Genomic DNA, 23940 nt, shown 5'->3' on the forward strand with positions numbered 1-23940 from the left:
TGGTATTATGATATATCGATATTGTCCTCCTCTATCTCCTGTCACTAAATAAATAGTTGGATTTAAAATTACACTTCAATTAGCAAGCACAAACCTTTGGGAAATTTCAACTAAACTGTGTGTACATCAGTTTTTTTATACCAGAACCATTTTTAATCTTGTGACTTTCAATATATAAGCTGTACATTTATAAATTAATTATTTCATATTTATTTCAACATAAAACAAAAATCTACAGTAGCTGTTTGACTGTTTAAATGAACACCACGAAGTATGAACTGAGTACCTAGTCATGTAAACTTCCTTATTTTGAAGGAACTGCGTCCAGGACGAGATTCTCGTTACTTTTGCAAATACAGTGATACCTATTCATAAATGATTCCTAAAGAAATATTATCTAATACAGTTTACATTTATTCAACATAATTTACAATTGAATGCATCTTTAAACTTAAATATGAAATAATAATACTTTACTCTGTTCGGCGAGAGAACTAAAACTGGTTCTCCCACGTGACATCCTGTCGGCTGTCATAGTGGATCCTGTCCGTTTTCAGGGTGACGCGGGGTGATGCGCAGAATAGGTGGGTTTTTTCGCTGAACAGAGTATATATAATAGTCATAATAAACTCTCATATGACCACCAATCAAAAGTAATAATCAATTACACAATTATAATGCATGAAATAATTATCCTATTTTGAATCATTTTAGCAGTATCCAAATTTCAAACGTATACAACCATCGACGACCTTCAAGTTTGGAAACCATTTAAAAAAATATGTTCAATAATTCAACTTCGGACTCAATTTGTGTTAGCTTTTTTTAAGATAACAGTAGACGGAATTCAAAGAAGTGGAGTGCATTCATATGTACTGGTTAGTTAAAAATATTATATTATAACATTAACACCATTAGGCAATTATATGGATAATCAGACAACTCGTTATTGAAAATATAATTAATTTCTATATTATACTCGGAGTATCAACATGACACCTAATTGTTTATTCATTCATACCTACTGACGTTCAATATAACTAGGGTTATACATTTTTTTAAACTTTTTAAGCACGTTTTATTATTTATTTTTATTTATTGTTTTATTATATTGGTAAATGGTAAGCACCTCGTACAGAATTCATTATATGTTTCATTTAATATATTTTATACTTTATAGGATTTTATAACTTTTAAATTATAATTTTTCAATGGAGGTCACAAGACACGCTTTAAAAAAAACGAGTCCTCAAAAGTCTGGAAATCCTAGTCCAAATTGTCTCTCACCTACTTGAGGTAAAATGTATAACTCTCATTATATAATATACTGAATACTAACTGTCTAACTAGAAAATAAATAAAAACATGCCCCCCCCCCACTGGAAGCCACTGAATAAATGTTTTGTTTGCGTGTATAGTGTTAGGATACCAATGATTGATAAACAAAACATCTGTAACATGTTTTTTTTTTTTGATTCCCTCACAGATTCCAAAAAATACTAAAAAATGTATAATATTAAACTTAATATGTAAAAATATATCAAAATGTGTAACTACCTAAAAGGAGTAAGAACTAAATAAAATTATAATTGTTGACAGTTTTTCCTTCCTAACTGCTTGAGTACCTAATATTACTTCCTGGGAATTTCCGGAAATGCGAAATTTGAAGGCGAACATCTAATTACTATAATATTTGTGGTTTAGTGAGGTTAGTTTAGCTAATTTTTTCTCCATCTTAAAAACGTACAACATAATATTAAATTCATATTAGTAGTTCTAATTTAGTGTAACAAACTAATAAGTAATAAGCTTCGATGATAGAGTGAATTGATAATCGAAATTAAAAGTAAGAACTTTATCTTTGTTTTCGCATGCATAGGTTTTCATTAACATTATTTACTATATTTTTTTTTAAAGTTAGTTATGATATACTTTAAATATTATAATATTTTGCATACTCATGAATTTCTAAAAAAAATTGAATTACCGTAAAAGAAACTTTTGTAAAAACCCGGGTTATAATCTTACCATTAAGTTTGGCAACAGGTTAACTTACTCTATTATCAAGGTTACTACACAAAGTTGAAACTACTGAGCTCAAATTTGCCTTGTCTTACGTTAGTAAGAGTGACTAGACCACACACACGTGGGGCTCTTAATACCGATTGTTATGTGGTAAAATAATCACCCCGAATATTTGCTAGTATAATATTATAATATTGTATGTACCACATGGGTATAATGTGGCCAGGAAGGCTGGACACGTAATAATATTATAATAACGGGGATAGAAGTTAAACCTTTTTTAGTTCAGTTTTTGTATTGCATAACTTTTATCCAAACTAGTCGATAATACTCGATACCGAAGTGCTATTATTTATTTATAATAATAAAAATTCAGTAACCCATTAGAGTTTAATAATTCAATTCCACTAATGTTTGTGGTATTTGGATGTCTATTTTTCCTATCGTAGGTTTCAACCGAACAATAATGCCATATTATCATTGTGAAATAAGAATTCATAATATTACAAATTACGGAGCGATGATGAAATTATAATAAATATAATATGTTTTCAATAATAAGTTGTGCACACGATGAAACGACATTTTAAATGAATATTTAGTGTGTACATAATAATATACAGAGTGGAGTGAATCACTAATAATGCTCACCCCCATTATTTCATTTAATAATGAATTTATTTAAATTCAGATTTATGGAATTTTTAAATATCACTTTTTTCTTCAACATATTCACAAACTATTGATTTTTTTTTGCTACAAGGAGTGCTCCACGATGATCCAAAATTTTATTTGTGAAATTAGAACTTCCCTTTTTTACTGTAAATCATTAAGTGGATAATTTTTTTTTAAACATATAAAATGGGTTCATACTACGGCTAATAGTCCTTAAAAAAATAGTTTTACAAAAATATTAAATAGATGTAATGTAAAATATTGGATCTATCTTGGATCATTTTTACAGACCATAAATGCTATAGATTAGTATAATTACTAACATTTTCAAATCACCATAATCCCATTATTATGAACCTGATATTTTAGTACACAAAGAATTAACTCAAAAGTTACTAGTTTAAATTTTGATTTTAATGGGTAAACATTTTGGGAAAAATTATCCGCCGAATAATTTAAAGTAAAAAGGGGTTTTCATTTAAAAAACAGAAGTTTTTTTATCTCCACAGGACACTCCTTAAACAAAACAAAAAATCTCAAGAATTTTAAAATATGGTTTTTAAGTGGCTACATCTCATTTGTGCGCATTTACCTTTTTTACAACCCATTTGTACGCAAAAATACAACACATTTGCAAACAATTTACAAACAATAGAAGACCTTTTTTTAATGATATTTTACCACTAATAGGGTGTACATAACATGCATACCCCTACATTTTCTAATTGGTCATTACTGATGGGGAAAAATTATTACACTCATTACTAATAAAACATGTTTCTTTGCTCATCTATATATGACTTAGAACTTTTTGTCTAATTATACTAGCTCTGGTGTCATAGACTGGTGGTCTTAAAAATGTTGTCTGAGATATTTAATTCAGCATAATAGCATAGCATATTTATATCAAGCCATTATTCACAATCTTGACGATTAAAAAAAATAATTTCAAATACAATCACTTTTACAATTAAGTCATTAAAATAATTTTAAGTACACACTTATTATTTATTGGTACTTGTTTGATTGAGATTAAAGGTTGTCCCTCAACACGACTCAGGTACTTGGCTAAAGCCGAGCACAATAATCCTGACTCCTGAGTACCTATAACATGGTTGATATAGATGACAACTGAAGGAAAACCACGATCGAAAATAATTTTTACGTTTTAAAATTTAAGAGTGTTGCAGTCCTGACTGGTGTGGGACCCGTCCAAAACACCATGTACATTGTACACTCAAAACTATACCTACAACTGGTTTTCATTGTTCATAATTTTGTGCGCAAACGAGTTGTCGTAAATTTAAAAAGTATATTAATGTGCGTGCAAACGAGTCTCCAACCTTTTAATTAAATTTAAAAATTATCTGTACCAGATTTTGAATATCTGCATTATTTAAGCAAAAAGTGGCGAGCTTCGTGTTGAATCACTCTTTATATGATTTTAAACACGTTCTTTTCACAAACTATATTTTCTTAATGACTTTATCAGTATGTATAGATATCATGTTGTTGGGTGTCTTTCACGCTTGAACAATAATGTCATATTATTATATAGGTATAGTATATTAATATACTATTACGGTATTACGTTCGTTAATCACATATTATTCGTAGGTATACGAGTTGGAGTGTTTGACCCAATTTGACTCGAATCTATAGTACTTATAGGCTCTACTTATATAATATATAACAGTGAGAATGAAAAATAAAATCGAATTAAACGGCCACTATCCCAGCAGGCTTGTGGGGTATACGCACATTATACGTCTGCGATGTCCGCAACTACTACGATATTTCGAGCATTATATTATAAATATAGAGGTGTGTGTGTGTGTGTGTGAATGTGTGTGTGTGTGTGTGTGTGTGTGTGTGTGTGTGTGTGTGTGTGAATGTGTACACATCAAGTCGATAATGTACTCGCGAGTGGCCGACGAAAAGAAAATTAATTAAATCAATCCGCACGCGCGCACGTCTGCTGCAAATGCATGGCACCACACCCGCGTCTTCCTCCCGCGCGACCTTGTGCACAGTCATCGTGGAGAAACACATTGTATCATATCGATTGTTGTCGTTAGGCAGTATAATATAGGTAATCATTAACTTATTATTTTTGTTATTGTATTATTATATGATTATCGGCGTCATATTAATATTGAGCTAATGTTTTTCTCACAAACACCACGCCGCCGATAATGCACGACAGCCAACGATTCCTGTATACAATATAATATGACGCGGAGTGGCGAAGGCTATTTTTTGAAGCCTGCGCATCGACCAAAATTGTTAGGGGGGTCTGGGGTGGTCGGATGAGTGAGATCGCGGAGATGACAACATGTTTGCAATATTTTTTTAAATTTATTTTATTATTTATTATCGATTGTCGTTATATTATGTTACCGTTACGGTATGGTTTATCTTCCTGAAAATGAAATAAAAATGAAATTAATAAATTAATATGGAATTTATAAACGTAAGATTGGTATATAACTTTATATCTGGTAGTAAGTACAGTGTATTATACAGACAGATTAATACCAAATAGGGGAATATGAGATGGTTTTGATGTCAATAATATAGCAAATACCTAGCAGTAAGTTTTAGCGAGTACAAATTATCCACACGATGCTCGTTTTATAACACATTACATATTAATGTAATATACATGTAATGCACTAATTTATGTAATGTATGCCTTTTTGAATTAGAATAAAAAGTTTATATTTTGAATTTTTTATTGCACTTTCTGACAATTTTCATTTTGGTTATATATTTTTTTTTTTTTTTAAGTATTTCCGGGTTTTTAAACTAAAATCCAGTCTCTTTTAGATTTTAGATATTTAAATGAGTAATTTTGCAACGCTCTAATAAGGTTTTTACCTAATCGAACATTATTATTATTTAATTGTATTAATTTTTTAAGGATCAGTGCTACGTAAAAATCGAGATCGCGAGCAACGACGATAAATTAAATAATTAAGAACAGTTATTTTTTTTTCAGATTATAAGTCCATGTAGAAGACTTGAAATTATGTTATGTCTTTAAAAAAATATAAAATTTTCTTCAAATCTTTCAGGGGAAAAAAAAATATGGGCATTAATTTATAGGTGTATTATTTCATTTTATTAAGAGAACGCTACCCATGTATTTATTGTCTCCGTCTTACACATGTATGACAAAGAACATTTTCGTTCACTAGTTTCAATAGTGTGCTCTTAGTTTTGATTTTAGAGTGAACTAACCTGTTATCAAAGTTTTGGGTAACAACATTATCTATGCTTAAGCGTCGGAGGATTTTTGGATATTTCAATTTTCAAGCGAGATGTGAGCATTTTTGATTTTTGTTATTTCACATACTCGAGTCTCGCTTGAAAATGAAAACATCGAAAATCCACCGACGGCTAAGTATAGATAATGTGTTCTTACCGAAAACTTTGATATTAATCAAATTTACTCTAATATCAAAACTAACGGCACAATATTCAAACTAATGAACGAAAATTTGTTATGTCGTAAGTTGGTAAGACAACAAACACGTGGCATCCTCTTGAGGTTTACCAAAAAGCATATTTTATGTTTTTTTAAAGTATAACATTCCCACCACAATTAATAACTATTAAAAATGTATTACATTTAAATTCAGTAGTTAGATAGGTACATGATGAACAACCGACAAAAAGTGAGTTATATTATGCTTTCTACGTTCTAACTGCCTATATTTACTATCTATACGACTATACTATTATACCTATAAAGAGTATATTTAGTCATCATTTGGCACATGCTAGTTCCTAACATTTTTATTGTGTTTATATTTTATGCAATTTCTGTAGTCAAAATAAGAGCGATTGAGTGCAACGGAGTACTAAAACTATAATGAAAAATAAAAATTGCACTACTAGCTACAACATATATAAATAATTGAAAGATTGGACTAAACTGGACGTTAAGTTAATTTATTCAACATTGTAGTAAACAAAAAATTACATTTCACAAAGCGAAAAAAATGCAAATCACAATTTATTACCTAGCTCCGTTGCATTTTGTGAGATATAATTCAAATTTAAAAAATAACAAAGATTTCGGTATGATCTATCGGTATGAAATCATTGAAATAAGGCAAATTCCTACATCAAGGGGCCTATCATAACTATTTTTTAGACTTGCAGGGTCTAATCTTAAACACATTATTATTATTATTATTATTATGTTGACAAATGTTCTATTTTTAAGTCAATTATTTAAATTTAAATGTTGAAATCTATGGGTACCCTATATAAAAACAATAACAAAAGAAATAATTTAGAGCCACACTTAAAAATAAAATGTATTTTCGATTTTTGTATTTTGGAGTTGGGCCATTGTTCGGAAAGAAAAATTCGGAACTTCCGGATATAATATTGGTACTTGTTATACCACTTATACCTTACCGAACCTGTTATTTCAAGTATGTTACAAACTATATTTACAAATTGCATGCTGAATATTGAGTAAAAATGTTTTTTACCGAATTATCGTGAAAAAGGGAATCATGTAATAGACTAAACATAAGACATTGACTAGTTAATTTGTTGTAAATACTTCCTACTATTCGATTAAATAAAAATATATCATTTATCTCAGAATGATTATTATAATATTTTAATTTGTATACAAAAAATATGTACCTACTTGGTCGACCTTGGCCTCGGTGGTGGTCGGAAGTGGACCGTTCGGAGAAATATTATAAATTCGCGAATCCAACCTGTCCAATTTTCTCGAGACGTCTCGCTTTCTGTTTTCCAGTTTTATGTAACTAGTTCCAGTATATAATATTTAATAATAATAAATTCGATGGTGTTCACGAAACAGATCATATGAAGTCTGACACACACCATGCATATTATTATAATGATATTATATTGTTTTTGCTTCGGTCGCATAGTAATAGGTATAGTCGTAAATGTAGTGATAATGATGATAGTAATAATAATAATTATTATTCTCAGGGCAAACACGTTTGAGTTCTAAAACCTACAACAACAACAACAACAACAACAACAAAAACAACAACAACAATAATAATAATAAAATTAACGACGGCTGGGATGTTTATTATAACATTTGTATATTACTGTATTGTGCATAAAATATACTCGTATTATAGTTGCATATTTATAACATAGGTACGTAAAAAAGTAGAGCGATCGACGAAATCTGAGACTTTTTCGAATGTTATAATAAAACATTATTATATATGATACTATATACACGTCTGCGGGTCAAACCACAGTCACGCGTTTCAGCACCATATAATCCGATACAATTTATAATAATAATAATAATAATAATAATAATACGTAATAATATATATGAGTAGGTATCTATAGGTCAAGTTATAGTGTTACACACATGCCACGCGTCCGATGACAATAATAATAGTAAAACGTAATGCATCAAAAACTCCATTTATGTCCTTAGTGTTTAGATCTAAGCTTGGATATTGTTCAATTGTTTGGTCTCCATACTTAAATATTCGCATATTCTGCAATGCATAGAGAATGTTCAAAATTGTTTTATTCGTTTCTTGGCCTATACATGTAACGTTATACGGCGTGTACTTCATTCTTCTTATCAACAATTGTAGGATGCATATTTTAATGTGCATAGATTATCAAATAATTTATTTAACATTTTTGTTTAAACGTATAAATGGTCGTATAAACTGTCCAGAACTTACGGTTAGGTTTTTAATTCATTCTATACAAGCAGACATAAATCTAACTATGTAATAGCTGCTTTTATTAACAAATAAATGTCAAATTGCTAATAATGCACCAATTGATTTCTTTTTTTTAAATTTTAAATTTAGTTTTATTGAATCGATAAAGAAAACTTTTAAACTGTCCTTATTTAATTTAATTTAATTTTTTTTTTTTATTGAAATTAACCCGGGACAACGGCCATTAGCTGTTGTTGGGGTTATGAACTGTGGTACGGGTAAGATTGGTAAGGTAGGTTGTTTTTTCTTTTTTACGATTGTTACGGTTATTGCGGTAAGTAGCAAACACGTGTATGTGTGGCAAGGTTTTTAACTGATATGAACCCGGGTGGTCACCCATCTGGGAGTTAGTAGCTGTGGCCGTTACTTATTCCCAACAAACAGCCAACGCGCCACGCCAAGCCACTATTTTATTTTTATTTCTATTTATTACTGTAATTATATAAGATTACTAAATGATAACAAATTGTTATATTGTAATATTCATATTTTCTATGTATGTAGATACCTTATACACAAACACAATTAATAATTTCATGTAGGTAATATGGTTTAAGCCCGTAAATAAATATAACGATAATAATTGTACATTATGGTGGCCACCAGGGATTAGGGGGGAACGAATAGTATTGCCCTAGGTTATTGATATTTATTTTTTATTTTTTATTGTTTGAATCCTTTATCCACTTATTTCCTACGAATAATATTATATTTTTATATTTTGTTGTATTTTATAATAATATTGTTGTCATTAGCATAAATACCTTATAGCAGTTAGCCTATTATTAAACACCGAGAGTGATCCACCACTATTACCTATATGTATATTAAAATTAAATAATTTTCTAAACCACAATCCAAGACGAAAATTAAAATGTTGTAACTGTCGTTTCAAATATATAAGTAAGTAAATTTTATTATGGGTCAATATTTTTTATTTTTAAATCTAAGATTAATATTTTTTTTTGACTCTGGGTGGCCATTATTACGTATAATTTGTCATTGTGCACAAAATATGACGTGAAAACTAGTGACAAATAAATACTAGAAAGTTATAAAAATAAAATCTAAAATCTTTAATTATATAATAATATAGTGTTTACATTACATAAATGTTTATATCCCCCCCCCCCAGCTCCATGAGAAAATTCTGAGTTTGTTGTAAACCGTCTCACAAGTGTCGGTCCGCGGATACTACAAAATAGTGATTTGTTTCGCACAACAAAGTAAGTACGTTGCAATTTCGAAATTTTTCGCCATGACAACTATACACGGCCATAGTAGTTATACTGTTATATACAACTATTGTATTTTTAATTTTAATATAAACGTGTAGGTTAGGTACCTCGGTGCGAACTACCAACTGTTATTAATTATTATTGTATAGGTAACCTATATGCTGCCACACACACACCATTCTTATATAATATTATAATATTATTTTATATTATATATGCAAAATGTATATGAATTCATTATGCGCAATCGTCACGCGAGCATAGGTAATAATATAATATTATGGCGTGTATGTGTTTATGTATAATGTAATATGTATATACAGGGTGATATGGTTTATTCATCTGTTTTTGTTATAGTTTCTTGTGATTTTCAAAGAATACTAGTAATTATAATAAGTTCATTGTTGTTCCAAAAAAAAGTTTCTAATTTTATTTATATTAAAATCAAATTTTGAATAAATATTATTTTTTTTATTTTAGCAGTATGCGTTAGTTGTCAAGTGATTTATACTATTCCTGAGAACGATATGATATTCTTACATTATATATTAACGAGAATAAACAAAATGTGATGAGGTGAATATAGAAATAAATAAAAAATTATTATTATTTAAAAATTAGTGCATTCGAATCAAACATTCCGTGTGTGGTATGAGTAAATGTCAGTGTGCTTAGGGGTGGTTTCGGATGGGTAGTAGGCACGTTATTATTGTACGTCATTAGTATATAATATATATATATATATACACGAGGACAAACACAATGAGGAGGAGGAAGATGATTAAATTTCAAATTATTTAACCAATGAATTCAAAAAATTATTTAAATTTATTTTTTGGCTATCGGAAACCATTCATCTATCTTCCATTACAGCTCAAACGGCAACAATGTGGATGTTATACATGGGTTTAATCGAAGATAGTATTATATATACTTACTTTAGGTACAACACCGCAAGACTAAGATCAGGGTCGTCAAAACTTCAAAAGGTACTACATCAACCCACTTTGAATGTCACCATTCGTAATCCCCGTGTCAACTCGGCGTGCTTGTTCTTTCGTACAATGCATAATAAAACCATATCTCAACAACCTGACTGAGTCTTATGTCACCCACTTCAATGCCCAGCCAGAGTCAAGTCGTTGTGATGATTAAGATTCTCAAAATCTGAAGTAAAATTAATAAAAGGATTTTAGATACAATATAACATAATATCTCTTTTCGATCATATTAATGAACCATATTCACCAAAAAACGTACTAAATAATGTCATTCAACAAAACAAAGAATTTCAGTTAGTTGCATTATTACGGATACATCTGAGAGCAGGCATTGCTCTGGTAATCATGGGGTCAATATGCGAACGAAAATCTAAGATTGGGCCAGTATACAACACTAAATACTTGACAATAGTCTCGCAAGACCTCGAGATTTTTTCATGGAGGTAGGGTAGTATTAAGATTAATAGACATATTCAATACACACTTATATTCATATTATTATAATACACACGTTGTATTTTGTATACAATCTGATATCCGGGGGGAGGGGGGAATTGACCCCAACCCCAAATCCCCTTCATAGATACGGCACTGGAGACATCAATAAGTTATCCAAATGATAATCATTGATAAAACTGCCAGTTTGATAAAATGACGTATGAATTATCAAAATTTAAACGTAAACCGATCTCATGACACTAAACTACAAATTTTAAATGTATAAAGAGCCTCTCGTAAAATAATATTATCGATACGATTTGCTGTAGATTGCAATTTTATCAGTGAATAGTAAAATATTACAAGAAAAAAAAGCGAATAAAATAATATGTTTATTAAATTATTAAATAGTAGGGGGCATTTCAACCCTTTGAGGTCCACTAGATTTAATTAGAAAACAATAAGAAGATTGACCAATGTGTTCAACAAAATAATAAATATATTTATTGAATACGAATAAAACGACGAGAGCAATCAACCATGAATTAAATTAATTAAATTAAAAATATCATTTACTTATCTGATAATTTGCTACGATAGAATCATGAATATAAACGGTAAACAATATAGAACACGTTTGAATGAAACCATATTGATCGTTGATCAATCGATTTAGTTGATTAAAGGCTACATGTTTCACTTTATTCGAGTTCAAAAATGAAACCTATTAAAACGAGTGACCAGAAATCAGCCTGAATTTTGTCGCTACTGACCGATGCCCCGCAGATTTATAGGCTGGAGTAACACTATATTATTTTGTTTTCCAAATATCAAAGTTAGGTACAACGTTTAGAAAATAGCAAAATAGCAGATATATACCACCGCGGACAACATTTTCCGAAAAATAATCAGCTGAATATTTTACAGTTGAACTATTGATTGAACTATTTGTTTGTTTAACCACGACATTTGAAAATATGGCCCTAAAGTATATTTAAAAATGTCAAAATTCAGATTTCGAATAACTGCATTGTTCGAGAGTAAAAAAGTCGTGAGGCTGCTTGATGAATCAGTCTGTGTAATAAACGACTAAGTCGAATGTTAGAACGTTGGATAATGGCCCGTAACAAGCACAACGACGGCAAACCGCTGAAAATTTTGCCCGGAACAACGTTGAAATTCGAAAAAATTAATAAAAAGAAACTTATACATTTCGAGTGAGAATAATAGCGGCAATTGATGGTAGGGCGACGGCCGCGGCGGATCGCGTGTCTCGCCGGCGTTCGGCGATAGTGTGCGTACGACGCGTTCGTCGGCCGACCGGATATGGCGGTGGTTGGTTACTTAAGGGTGGGTGAGGGTGAGGGTGCCAAGGAACCGGGTATTTTATAATATACTCTGTTAATGATTATTTGTGCATCGTGGCGGCGTCGGCGACCGCGTGTCAAAGAACCCCGAAAAACTTCCTTCTACATTATATTATAATACTATTATTACGTGTATAATGATAATACACGTAGTTAAGGTACAATATAATATGTCTTCAGTATTATATATCTACAATTATATTACAGTTATTCGTTATTGTTAAACTTTTGTTCGTTGTCGTGGCCGGTTGTGTCGCCGACAATAAATTCATGACGCAGTACACTGGCGCTGCAGCTATGCACCGACTGCAGCAGATCTTGCAGTTGTCGAAGATACTAAATAATGTCTTATATTTTCTGGTAAAATATATTGATATTACAGCTAATATGATAACTATAAATATTTACAACTACCTATGCTTGAGAGTTGATGTCAATGTCATAACAATTATTTCAAATTACGAATTTTTGTCGGCTAAAAATCAACTGATTTTTTAATGGCCTAGCGTAAGACCGAACAGCACAAATTGTATACTGTTATGGAGGCAGTCCGATCCCGAGGAATCAAACAATTTTAAAAAGCTGACTAAAAGCATTTATTGTTCAGGTTATCATTTACGCCGCCGATTGTAAGACATGGGTGCATAGTGAAATGTGGACATAATATATTTGGAATATATTATATAGTGATGATAGTTGTCACCTTAAATTTTTCGAAAGTGGTTTGCTTTTAAATGTGCTCTTCGCACGACTACACGCCGGCATTAAAACGCCTAAATTTAAGTAGGTACATTCAGTAACAGAGGAATCCAAGCTAACTTATTATTCCTATCTAAACTCATTAGTGGTATGGTGAATGCTCCGGACCTATTACCAAAGGTAAATTTCAAGGCTCCTATAGTGTTCACTCCATTTCATGTTTGTGTGCAACTAATTATTTAAAAACAAGCCTATATCTTGCGTATGATGAAATCGGCCAATGAGGACATTCATAAATGTATACATACTTTTAATTAATTTTTTTTTTTAATTGTTAATTTGCATTATTTTAATATTATTTTGTTTATCTTTAAATATTATGTTGTTTGTTTTCATAATGTATAAAAAGGGCTGCTTGTCCCTTGAACTATAATAAATTACAAATTATAAATTGTTATACTGCTTCTACTACATACAGGTACTTTGTCATCGTAAAAAGGACGATATTTTTGTTATACGATGACTAAATCCGGTCCGCGTTCACTTTTAACAGTTCGTAAATCACTCGACCATGGGTGCAACTATAAAAATTAGAGAACGAAGACTCATTATTTTTTTAGTTGGTCTTATAACCGTGGATTACACAATGAACAACTTAGTCCCCCCCTCCCATAAAATATCCATATTATGCAAATATATATAATATATAATATATTTTGTTCTGTACACATTAGTTGATTATAATATAAGATCAGAACTATAAGTAATAATTAACTATAATAATTTCATAAATTATGAGGGTGATTGTTGTGCTCCAAACTGGGGGTACTTAATAGACATAATGTCTCCTAAATTACGCTTACATGCTCTAGACACGTTTTTAATAAACTATATAATATGATAGTCGATATTGTTTTACAATCGTGATAATATAATATAGAATGACCAGGCTCCTCACATCAAATTTTGGGCCTCTATATACTACACTTTTTACCCGGATCGGCCGAATCTACACTTCGATATACTATAATGTAATAATGTACCTAATATGTTATTGAATAATACTGTATTATACTATAAAATATAACTTTAAAAAACGTGAATTTGCATACATTTAGCTATGGGTAGTTAATAAATTACAATTTTTATTTTTAATTTGTTGACAAGTTTCTGTTTTTGTGTTTTGTCGAAAAAACGTTTTTCCTTTTTTGATTCATCATACAGATTCTTAAAATCTTGGTGTTATTTTAATTTCTTTTACTATTTATTGATAATAATTTGAGGCTAACTATTTAATACATTTTCAGGTATTCTGTTGAATCTAATATTAAATTAAATTTTCATTTGAAGAGAATTACTTTTTTTGTATGATTACTTTACTTTGTTGATCACACGTTAATATTTTATTAAGTATGTTTAAGAATGTAAAAAATAATTTCTAATTAGCGGGTCACCAAATTAGTCGAGTTCCTATACTGTGGGCCCCGAAGACCCCATGCAGGGGACCTAAAATTGACCGCTATAGTTTCTACTCACGTTGCTTCAGTGATAATAATACCCTCCAAAATCCGAAGCAATACGGGCATCTCTCCCGTTTTGACTAGGAATTTGATTTTATCGTAGTAGTATCGAATACACCTACTTAATATTATTCTACAAAGTGCGGACAAGCTCAAACACGTTTTTACTATATTATTATATGTTAATTAAATTGTATAGGCCTTGACATAATAGATGAAGACTGAAGAGCTTCGAATTCGCCACCTAAGCCACTAAACAAATGAACTGCGCACTCGAATGGAGAATGTTTGCTCATTTTCCGAGGATAACCTTCCGGCGCATGTAGCTTTTGACAGAATCTTGAAAAAAGTAAAAACCTGTAGAAAGACATAAGTTTTTTGGTTTACGAAAATATCGCTACAGTATAGCAATTTTAAATAATATTATACATTTATACATCATTATAGGTTACAGCAATTTTATGTCGCGAACAATTTACAGCAGTCGCCGCGTACTCCCGCCCATCAACGCAACCACTCAGACGACCTCCACCGGATAGATCGTTGCTTCGAATCTGCAACAGGTAAGTTATAAACAATTTATTTACATTTCTATGTACATATTATTGTCCTGTTGAAAGTGCGTGCGCGGGGTCACAGACTGCAGTGGCCGACGACAGTGACTGGTTTTTTATTTTAAATTTCTGGTTCGACATTAAATTATGCCGGGTGCCGGAAACAGATTCCCGTTTAATAATTCACTTCGATCGGTCGCGTCCAATCGCGGTCTTGTGCACAAATACACAGTACATAATATACATGATAATATCATAGCGATTTATATAGTGTTATGTAACTATATTATATTTTATACACTTTGTGAATATTTATTATTTTCCACTCGCTCAACTACAAGCACATACCTATAAAACTGCATTAGCCCGACTACAGCGTCGTTTTCGAGCGAATATTGATAAATCGTTATTGCAGGAGTTACAGCAAGTACCCGGAGGTATAATATCATACACGACGGAATACATAATAGTATAATATTACTAGAATATAGACAGCAGGACATTACATACGTTACGTCCCACAAAATTATTATCGAATATTATGAAATGAAAAAAAAATTATATTTCGAGGATGCTCGAGGTCGGACAATAGTTGCACCCGTGACCGCAGTGGCACAATTAGGGTGGAAAGAATTGAGGACTAAGACTCCGGTCACGAGAGAAATACTAGTAGTTATAATCAATGGTAATACTGATAAATTATAATAAATCAATAACCCTAACTAATTTGTCTTCATAATTAGGTATAATATTTTTATTTATAGGTACATTTTTTTTAACACCACTTATTTTGATTTTAATTATTCTGAAAAAAATGTGGAAAAATTATTCATTGGTAGGTATATTAGTTAATCGTATGAAATCTTATTCTACATAATATTATATGAAAGAACAGTGTACAGGGAGATAATTTTTTGAAGAGTAATTGCACTGCAGCAGGGCGGTTGGTGGTTACTCGCTTGAACACATTTTTTTGTTAGTAATTTTGATATCAGATGAATAATAAAATCAGTTTGAATTAAAGGGTCTTACATAAAAAAAAATACTCCTAAGGTATATTAATATATGCTAATACATTTATTGCCATATTAAAAGTATACTTACTACTCGATACTCTTAAATTTGATTGTAAAATACATAGATTGATGTAGTATATTATTATATAACATTGAAGTATCATCATCTTTAAAATCAATTATATTTCTCTCCTCTCACTCATCAGCATCAGAGTACCTTTATGTTACACTCGTCAACAAATGCAGTTTCTCATTTTATACTACTCAAACTATTTAGTGAATGAACCGCTCAACCGCTCAATGCAGCTATCAAATGAAAACCCCTACTCCTCTCAGAAATAACTACCTACTCCCTCACAATTACGATTAATATTTTTATGTACTAATATAGATAAATTAAAAAATGTACATGTTACATGGGGCTCAAGCCAGTTACTAAAAATTAAATGTATAACAATTAAGAAATAGTATAATATACTTATAAATACTTAACCATAAAGTGGCGGTGGTCAGGCAACGCTCGTCTGTCACGCCAGCCATCTGTCCATCATCCGTATGTCTGATGTGTACCTACAATGAAACCGAGTACAATTTTATTTTAAACAGAGAATCGAGATTTTCAAGAAAGAGAGGGAAATGTATCGAATACATGTATGGTGGGTATACTGCAGTTCCCAGGGCGTGAGACATCTCACCTAGACATGTTGTTTCCGTCTTACAACTTACAAGAGTGTTAAGTAAAGGCACATTGTCATTCTTCAGTTTTCATTTGGGCTTTGGCTCGTGGTACAATATGAGAGTGAACTTACCTATTATCAAAATTAAAGTTAACAACAAATTCCATTATTTACTGGAATTGTATTTTCGATACTTTAATTTTGAACCCAGTTATAAGCACCTATGTATAAATCAGTCCAAAATATTAAAATATCAAAAAAACTCTCCTGACAAACTGCAGCTTAATAATGTGTTGTTTCCTTTGAATTTAATTATAGGTATCTAAATCCACTCAAATATTAAAATAATAATAAAACTAAATGAGAACAGCTTAACCTAAATTTGGTATGTTGCGCATTTGTAAGTCGGGGGCAACCACAAACCTTATAATAGTATAAAGTCTAAGGGACGTCATAGAAGTGAGATTTAAAATATTTTAATTTGATTTAATACGCGTTTTGGTGACTTTCCGGAGTAGGATAAACGGTCTGTCTAATACTTCTGAATTTTTGCAGGAGAAGATTGCATCATAGCTAAAAAGCCAACAATATTGTAAGTAGCTAACAGCAATTTGATGTTAACATTTTTACATAAGAGCTGTTTTTTAAGACTCGTCTTTTTGCATAATTTTATTCATTTAGTGGATAAATTAGAACAATTGAAAATTAAAAATAATAAAAATTCTGTTATGAAAACAGAGTTTTGTGTTAAGTGGAAATTACTTTTTCCCATCAAGTATTTTTAATATTTTTACTTTAAAAAGTTATGGATATAAAAGAAATATTAATTACTATTAAACAAGTTTAAAATACAATGTCTCATTTGACGTACACAATGCAATATAAATGAAAAACGTGTTAGATATAGTAAAACATATAATTTGCTTGAAACGTTCAAACAAGGACGAAATTAGTTGTTTCGTTTTTGACAAAAATAACAAGTCCGCACATTACGTTGTATATTATATTGTGTGCGCTTTATATTATGCCTAAGTCAATTTAAAATATTTTTAAAAATTAAAAAGTATGAATAGTCTATATTATACTTTGAACACTAAAAAACACGTTTTATGGATCAGAATAAACAAAAATTAAATTTTTAAAAAATTATTCAAAATGATTGGTTTAAGATGTTAATATTATTGAACATACACATTTTTTCTAGATTACTAAAATTGACTAACATTCATAATGCCTCATAAAACGATCATAATTTATAATGATAAAAAAACGGACTTGCGACTTTTCGTTTTTTATCCACTGACATTATAATATAATATCACATGTACCTACGTCATATAATTGTAAGTAGGAAAACAATATCCTCTGCACTTATATATAATTATTGTACAAACGTTATTTCCGCTGCGGTATATTAATATAATAATTGTAGGTGGGTACCTTGAAAGTCGGAATTTCCGAATAGTGAATAATCTTTATTTTATATTATGAAGTATTTACAACTGACGCACTGTATGTAACACGATTGCGGAAGTTTTATCGTTTTCGTAACACTATTGCAGAAAATGTCAAGTTTCAACATAACAAAAGATATTATATATTTTTAAATAAGAAAAAGACACAATTGCGGAATGCGGATGCATTTTAATGTTACACATTGCGATATTTAAAAATGTAAACTATTATACATTCCGAAAATGTATTTAATTTAATTAAAAATAAGGTGATAAATCATAATAATATATATTACGCACTAACAATTTCAAAATTATGATAAGTTATTATTATTTTTTTTTTGTAATCCATATACAAACGAGAGAGGACTTAATAGAAAAAAGTACAACCCACTAAAATTATTCTTACTTATAGAAATTGGAAGAGTGACGTTCAGGGAACACTAAAGTTAAGGAAATACTCGTATAACTCGAAATCTAATACACTGACTTAATTAATATATTCCAATCATTTTAATACTACAAATGAAGTCATTATCAGCAGACTGCGAGTAGGGGTCCCGAATAGAAGTCCCCCGACCATCTTATAGGAAGGAGGAACCAGTATTGAGCCAAACATGTGGCGAACCTTTGACAATAAAATACCTTGATGTCTACTGCCGAAACTTGAACAATCCCAGAAATTCCAGATGACAACCTATAATATATACAGCTTTGAAGTAGACAATCTTAAGGAAATTCTTTCCTTTCTAAAAACAATTAATATGTACAACTCAATTTTGACACCACAATATATATTACTAAGCTCTTTTTCAACTTAAATAATTATTTATTTTTGTAAGTTATAATAACCTTAGCAGTAGAAAATTCAAAAAAAAAATTATAGCGATTGGCATACAAGCTAAGAACGGAAATACGAAAAGAGTTATCATTGATATTTGATGTACCTAAATAGTAAATTATTACAAAAATATAAACGATATACTAAGAATTACTTAATAACGTTAAATATTTATAACGATAAAGTTAAAATCGGGAATGAGAAGGATCAGTAATGGTGTCAACGTGATTCACCTATTATATACGCATAGCTTATTTAGGTGAATATTTTTTTAGTGGCATGAGGAATATAAGATGTAGTTAATAGCTATAGTATATGTAAACTGTACAAGTGTACAACGTATACATATATATTATTTAGCATTATTATAATATTATAATCTCAATGTCAGTACCTACACAATAATTTGAAAATAATCACAATTACCGATCGCTCTTTATTGTTCGTAAACTTAAAAAAAATAATTCATACATATTGCAGTCATGAATTTTATTTATAATTGGTAAATTATTTCTCAGATTTTATATCATGCCAGTACCTCAATCTAGTTAACCAGAATAGTTTAAAACTAATTTCAAACTTCTAAATTCGCATTATATGCATTATACGAGTATAATGGTAATCTACAACATGAATTGACAGAATACCTCATGAAACTTGTATGCATAATAATTTAACTCATATAGGAAAAACAAAATATCAGTTTCATTATAAAACAAACTTTTTTAGGTAATTATTAATTAGGTAGGTACTATGAACGAAAAAAAATTTCACGGAAGCCAGTCGCATACCAATTTTTAGATTAACAGGGTTGAAAATGCCTTATATATATATATGCTATAAAAGGTTAAATAAAGAAACAATGATACAGTTATTTTTTTTAAATACCATAGGGAATCTCCTGGATTGATTTATTTTATTTGTTTACTTGGAGATTTTTTTTTGGTTCTTTACGAAGCGAAGAATGTATTGATTTTTCAATTGTTTGTTTATGTCTAAAGAACATTTTTATAGTTGAAAAAAAAATTATCTGTTTATATCTTCGAAGGAGATTTCTGGTAGCAAGTCGGATCTAGTTGATACTTTTAGGAAGTCAACATTAAAAGTGCTCAGTTCTTTTTAAAATAATCGGGGAAAACAATAAAATAAATACGAACATTTGTTAAAATCTTAATATAATTATTAAAATAATATGTAGCCTTGAACCATTAAAAATAAAATATCTTATAGTACTACGATATATAATATTATATTCCGGCTATTTCAATTATTTTATTCAAAACACAATAGATTGTATACCAATTTTCAGTTTACCCCACTGCACATAATAATATGATATATATTATTATTATGTACCTTTATCATGACGGAATTTCGGGCCGAAGAAAAAAATGGCAGTTTGTCACGATTTTTTGACAGGGACTCCGCGGTCGTCGTCATTCCGAAACGGATCTCGAGAATTATTGTTGTATTTTATCGTTTTAATCGCCCATGACAAACGCACGTTTTTATCGCCGCAAAGAATCGCAATGCACTAAAGCATGCGTAGTACAATACGAATGTGCTATACCCTATAGCGTACATTATTTTGTCTAATACTGTCCGCGAAGACCTACGACGGCGGTCGCACTGCGCTTGATCGATATAATAATAATTTGTTCCGAAGAAAACATTTATGTGATGTGGTCGCGTTTCAAATGAAAAATAGCCCGTCTCTGCAGATTGTCATTCCGCATCTCTGCCTGGAGTATTTAATTATATTAAATTGTATCGAAAATAAGACAAAAAATACGTCAAGATGTGAATATAATGATATTAACATGTACCCGCAAGTATCTACATGCATTATCACTATACACAAATCATATATTTTACACCCATATTTTATAAGACACGACGATTACATAGCCCAAAGACAATAATATTCTATACTTGCATGATGCACGCTCTGATGTCATATTACAAACGATTTGCGTTTCACTTCGTCCAAGGCACATTATATATGGTTAACTTAGCTATATATAACTCGGTGCAGAACGATGCGCGTGTGAGGCTGCTCCTTATAGAATATTATATTATAGTCGGATATTATTATGTACAGCAAATATAATGTATAATCATGAAAATTGCGGGTGAATTAAACTCATATTATATATCATACTAGCTATTTTCCAAGGATTAGCTCACATATCAGTACTTTTGTAATGACGAGTGATGACCGCGAGCAAAGAAGCTAGTTTAAACTAATTAGCTAAGTGATAGTGTCATTACTTGTGTCGAACAGTATTCGATATTAATACCAAGTTTCGCGTAATACTGACCATACAAATATTATTAGGTTTATATAATATTAGTTTCATATTATACACTACGTGGTTTTCATCCTGCTGGTTTCGCTCACCAATCACTTGGGATCTTCATCCCCGCTGCCCAAGGGTCACAACCATTTGCATTTTGAAATTAATGTAATTTGAAACAAAAATATACGTGGGACATAAAAAAACCAAAACTTTTTTATATAATAAGGAGACATAATATATAATATTAGGTAGGTACCTACAAATACGTGTCAAGTATACCACCAATAATTATAATATGAGCATTATGCGGGCTAATAATTTATGCATAAGTACTTACGCTTTACGTTAAGTGTTCCAATAACGAATACCTAGCATAATATATTTTGTCAAGTACTTATAATCATTACACAATATTGTCCGTTCCTTTGACTTGAGACACATTTACAGACGATTTGTATCGGGAAACGCACCAGTGATAAAATCTAACTGGACAAGTGAACTATTCCTAATTCCTACTTCACGGAAATTTATTATTATAGGTACACAAGTGACGAATTCGGCAAGTAAGTACACCGAACACCAATTGGGGGAACTCGTCGTAACTTCCAGTGTGAGTTATAACTGGTATAATTTAAGGTATTTTTTTATTTAAAAAAATGCCAATTTTCTGTAAAACGTATAACTGCTGAATGCCAATTGTGTGATAGTTAATAATTAATATTTAGTATTTAGTGCGTTAAATGATAAACTGAGAACAGACACATATCTTGTAATTACACCTTGTAATGCCTTGTATAATCTTGTAAGAGAAGTTCTCACTTAAGGAGCCAAAAAATGTCTGTGTAGCGTCCTCTTAAACACTATCTATTACATCTTCCATACAGTATTTAATAGTAACACCTAACACAGTAGTAACAAACGGTGGAATACGAGAGATTTTGATATTAATAATAATTAAACAAGACACTAGTATTTGTTATACCATGTATTGCACTATTGAAATAAATCTTGAAAAAATATATTTTACCATACCGATGAACAGATGGTTTTCAGATCACTCATAAACGACGATGTGGTCACCACAAAATTTCGGACAATGCTCGCTTTGCGATTCACGGTCCAGGCAGATCCGTCACGACGACACGCGCAGCACCACTGCAGGACTCGACCACGTGCATCGTTGCACCGACGATCATCTTACCATCGAATACAGTCAACCAATCGCACGTCTTCGGTATCACGAACCTTGCAAAAAAACGTCATACTGAACAGATTTATGATGTTTATCTGTTGGTAGCTAAGAACACAATATGCATGTAGATGGAACGCAGAGCAATAATGGCATAAAATCTATAAATGGTTTGTTTGAAATCAAATTATTTTGTTTATGAGAATGATTCCATATAGATAGATATTATTAGATGTTTTATATTATTATAAATAGAAATTATTAGTTCTTAATTTTTTGCAATGAAAAATTAAATCATAAAAACTTTAATATACTCTCGATGATTTTGCCAGGATGTATATAAATAATAGCTATAGTATAAAAACATTTTTAAGCATCGTCATGAGACACTCTTTATAAAGCACGTATAATATTTTTGAAAATAGAGTCATTAAAAAATGTAAGCGTTTCGGTACTTAAGTAATCAGAATTTGAATGAAGTTGTTGTTAAAAAAAAGTAGAATGTAGGCAACTGGTCTGAGTGGTCTGCTGTAATGTAAGTGTCCAGTGTACATCGTCATTGAGTAAGTCATTATAGATGTTAGTGTTAATTTGGATTCAATGATAAATCATTACATAGCTACGAAAAACGACTTTGAGTGGAGACGGTCTGTCAGCATATTATCGTTTAAGTATTGCTATTAATTATTATAATAATTTATTTTAATATTACTTATACACTTATACTGTACAACTATAAATAGGCAGTACCATAAAATTAATGAAAATGTTTTGAGAATGCCATTGTGTGTATAAAATATAATTATATATTATGTTAAAATTATCAAGTACCAACGAATAGTATTTTTAAGTTACAACAAAAAATAACTAAAATTGTTATTCTTTTATTAATATTTTATTTTGTCAAAATGTTAACCGAAAATGTCTGAAAAAATTGGATTTAAATAGTTTTAAATTTTCTTGGTTACAGTATGAACCATACTTATGAGAAAACTTGTATTATATTTTCAATACTTAGCTATAAAAATTGAACATTTCATACATTTTTCACTTCAAAATTGAATATGTTTTCTTTTATAGAAAATAATTACTATGATCAATTTGTGAATATATCAAGTACTTACAGTTGGGAACCTGTATATCTGACTCATCGAATCACCACGATCTGAAATACATTGTTGGCC

At 30.4% G+C, this 23940-nt stretch overlaps 1 long non-coding RNA gene across 4 annotated transcripts; it reads right to left on the minus strand.

Annotated features, from left to right (window-relative positions):
• Positions 1-14973: 14973 nt before the first annotated feature.
• Positions 14974-23399, minus strand: LOC111036175. Of its 4 annotated transcripts, none has more exons than XR_002604739.1 (5): positions 22600-23399; positions 16991-17104; positions 16789-16865; positions 15155-15279; positions 14974-15082 (listed from the first exon to the last, which is right to left on the minus strand). It is a non-coding gene; the product is annotated as an uncharacterized LOC111036175 (long non-coding RNA). The 4 variants fall into 4 exon arrangements; XR_002604737.1 differs by lacking the exon at positions 22600-23399 and adding an exon at positions 20624-21142; XR_002604740.1 differs by lacking the exon at positions 22600-23399 and adding an exon at positions 20624-21141 and having other exon boundaries at positions 14985-15082; positions 15163-15279.
• Positions 23400-23940: the final 541 nt, after the last annotated feature.

The sequence above is a fragment of the Myzus persicae genome, unplaced genomic scaffold, assembly GCF_001856785.1.
Source record: "Myzus persicae strain clone G006 unplaced genomic scaffold, MPER_G0061.0, whole genome shotgun sequence".
Taxonomy (NCBI): domain Eukaryota; kingdom Metazoa; phylum Arthropoda; class Insecta; order Hemiptera; family Aphididae; genus Myzus; species Myzus persicae.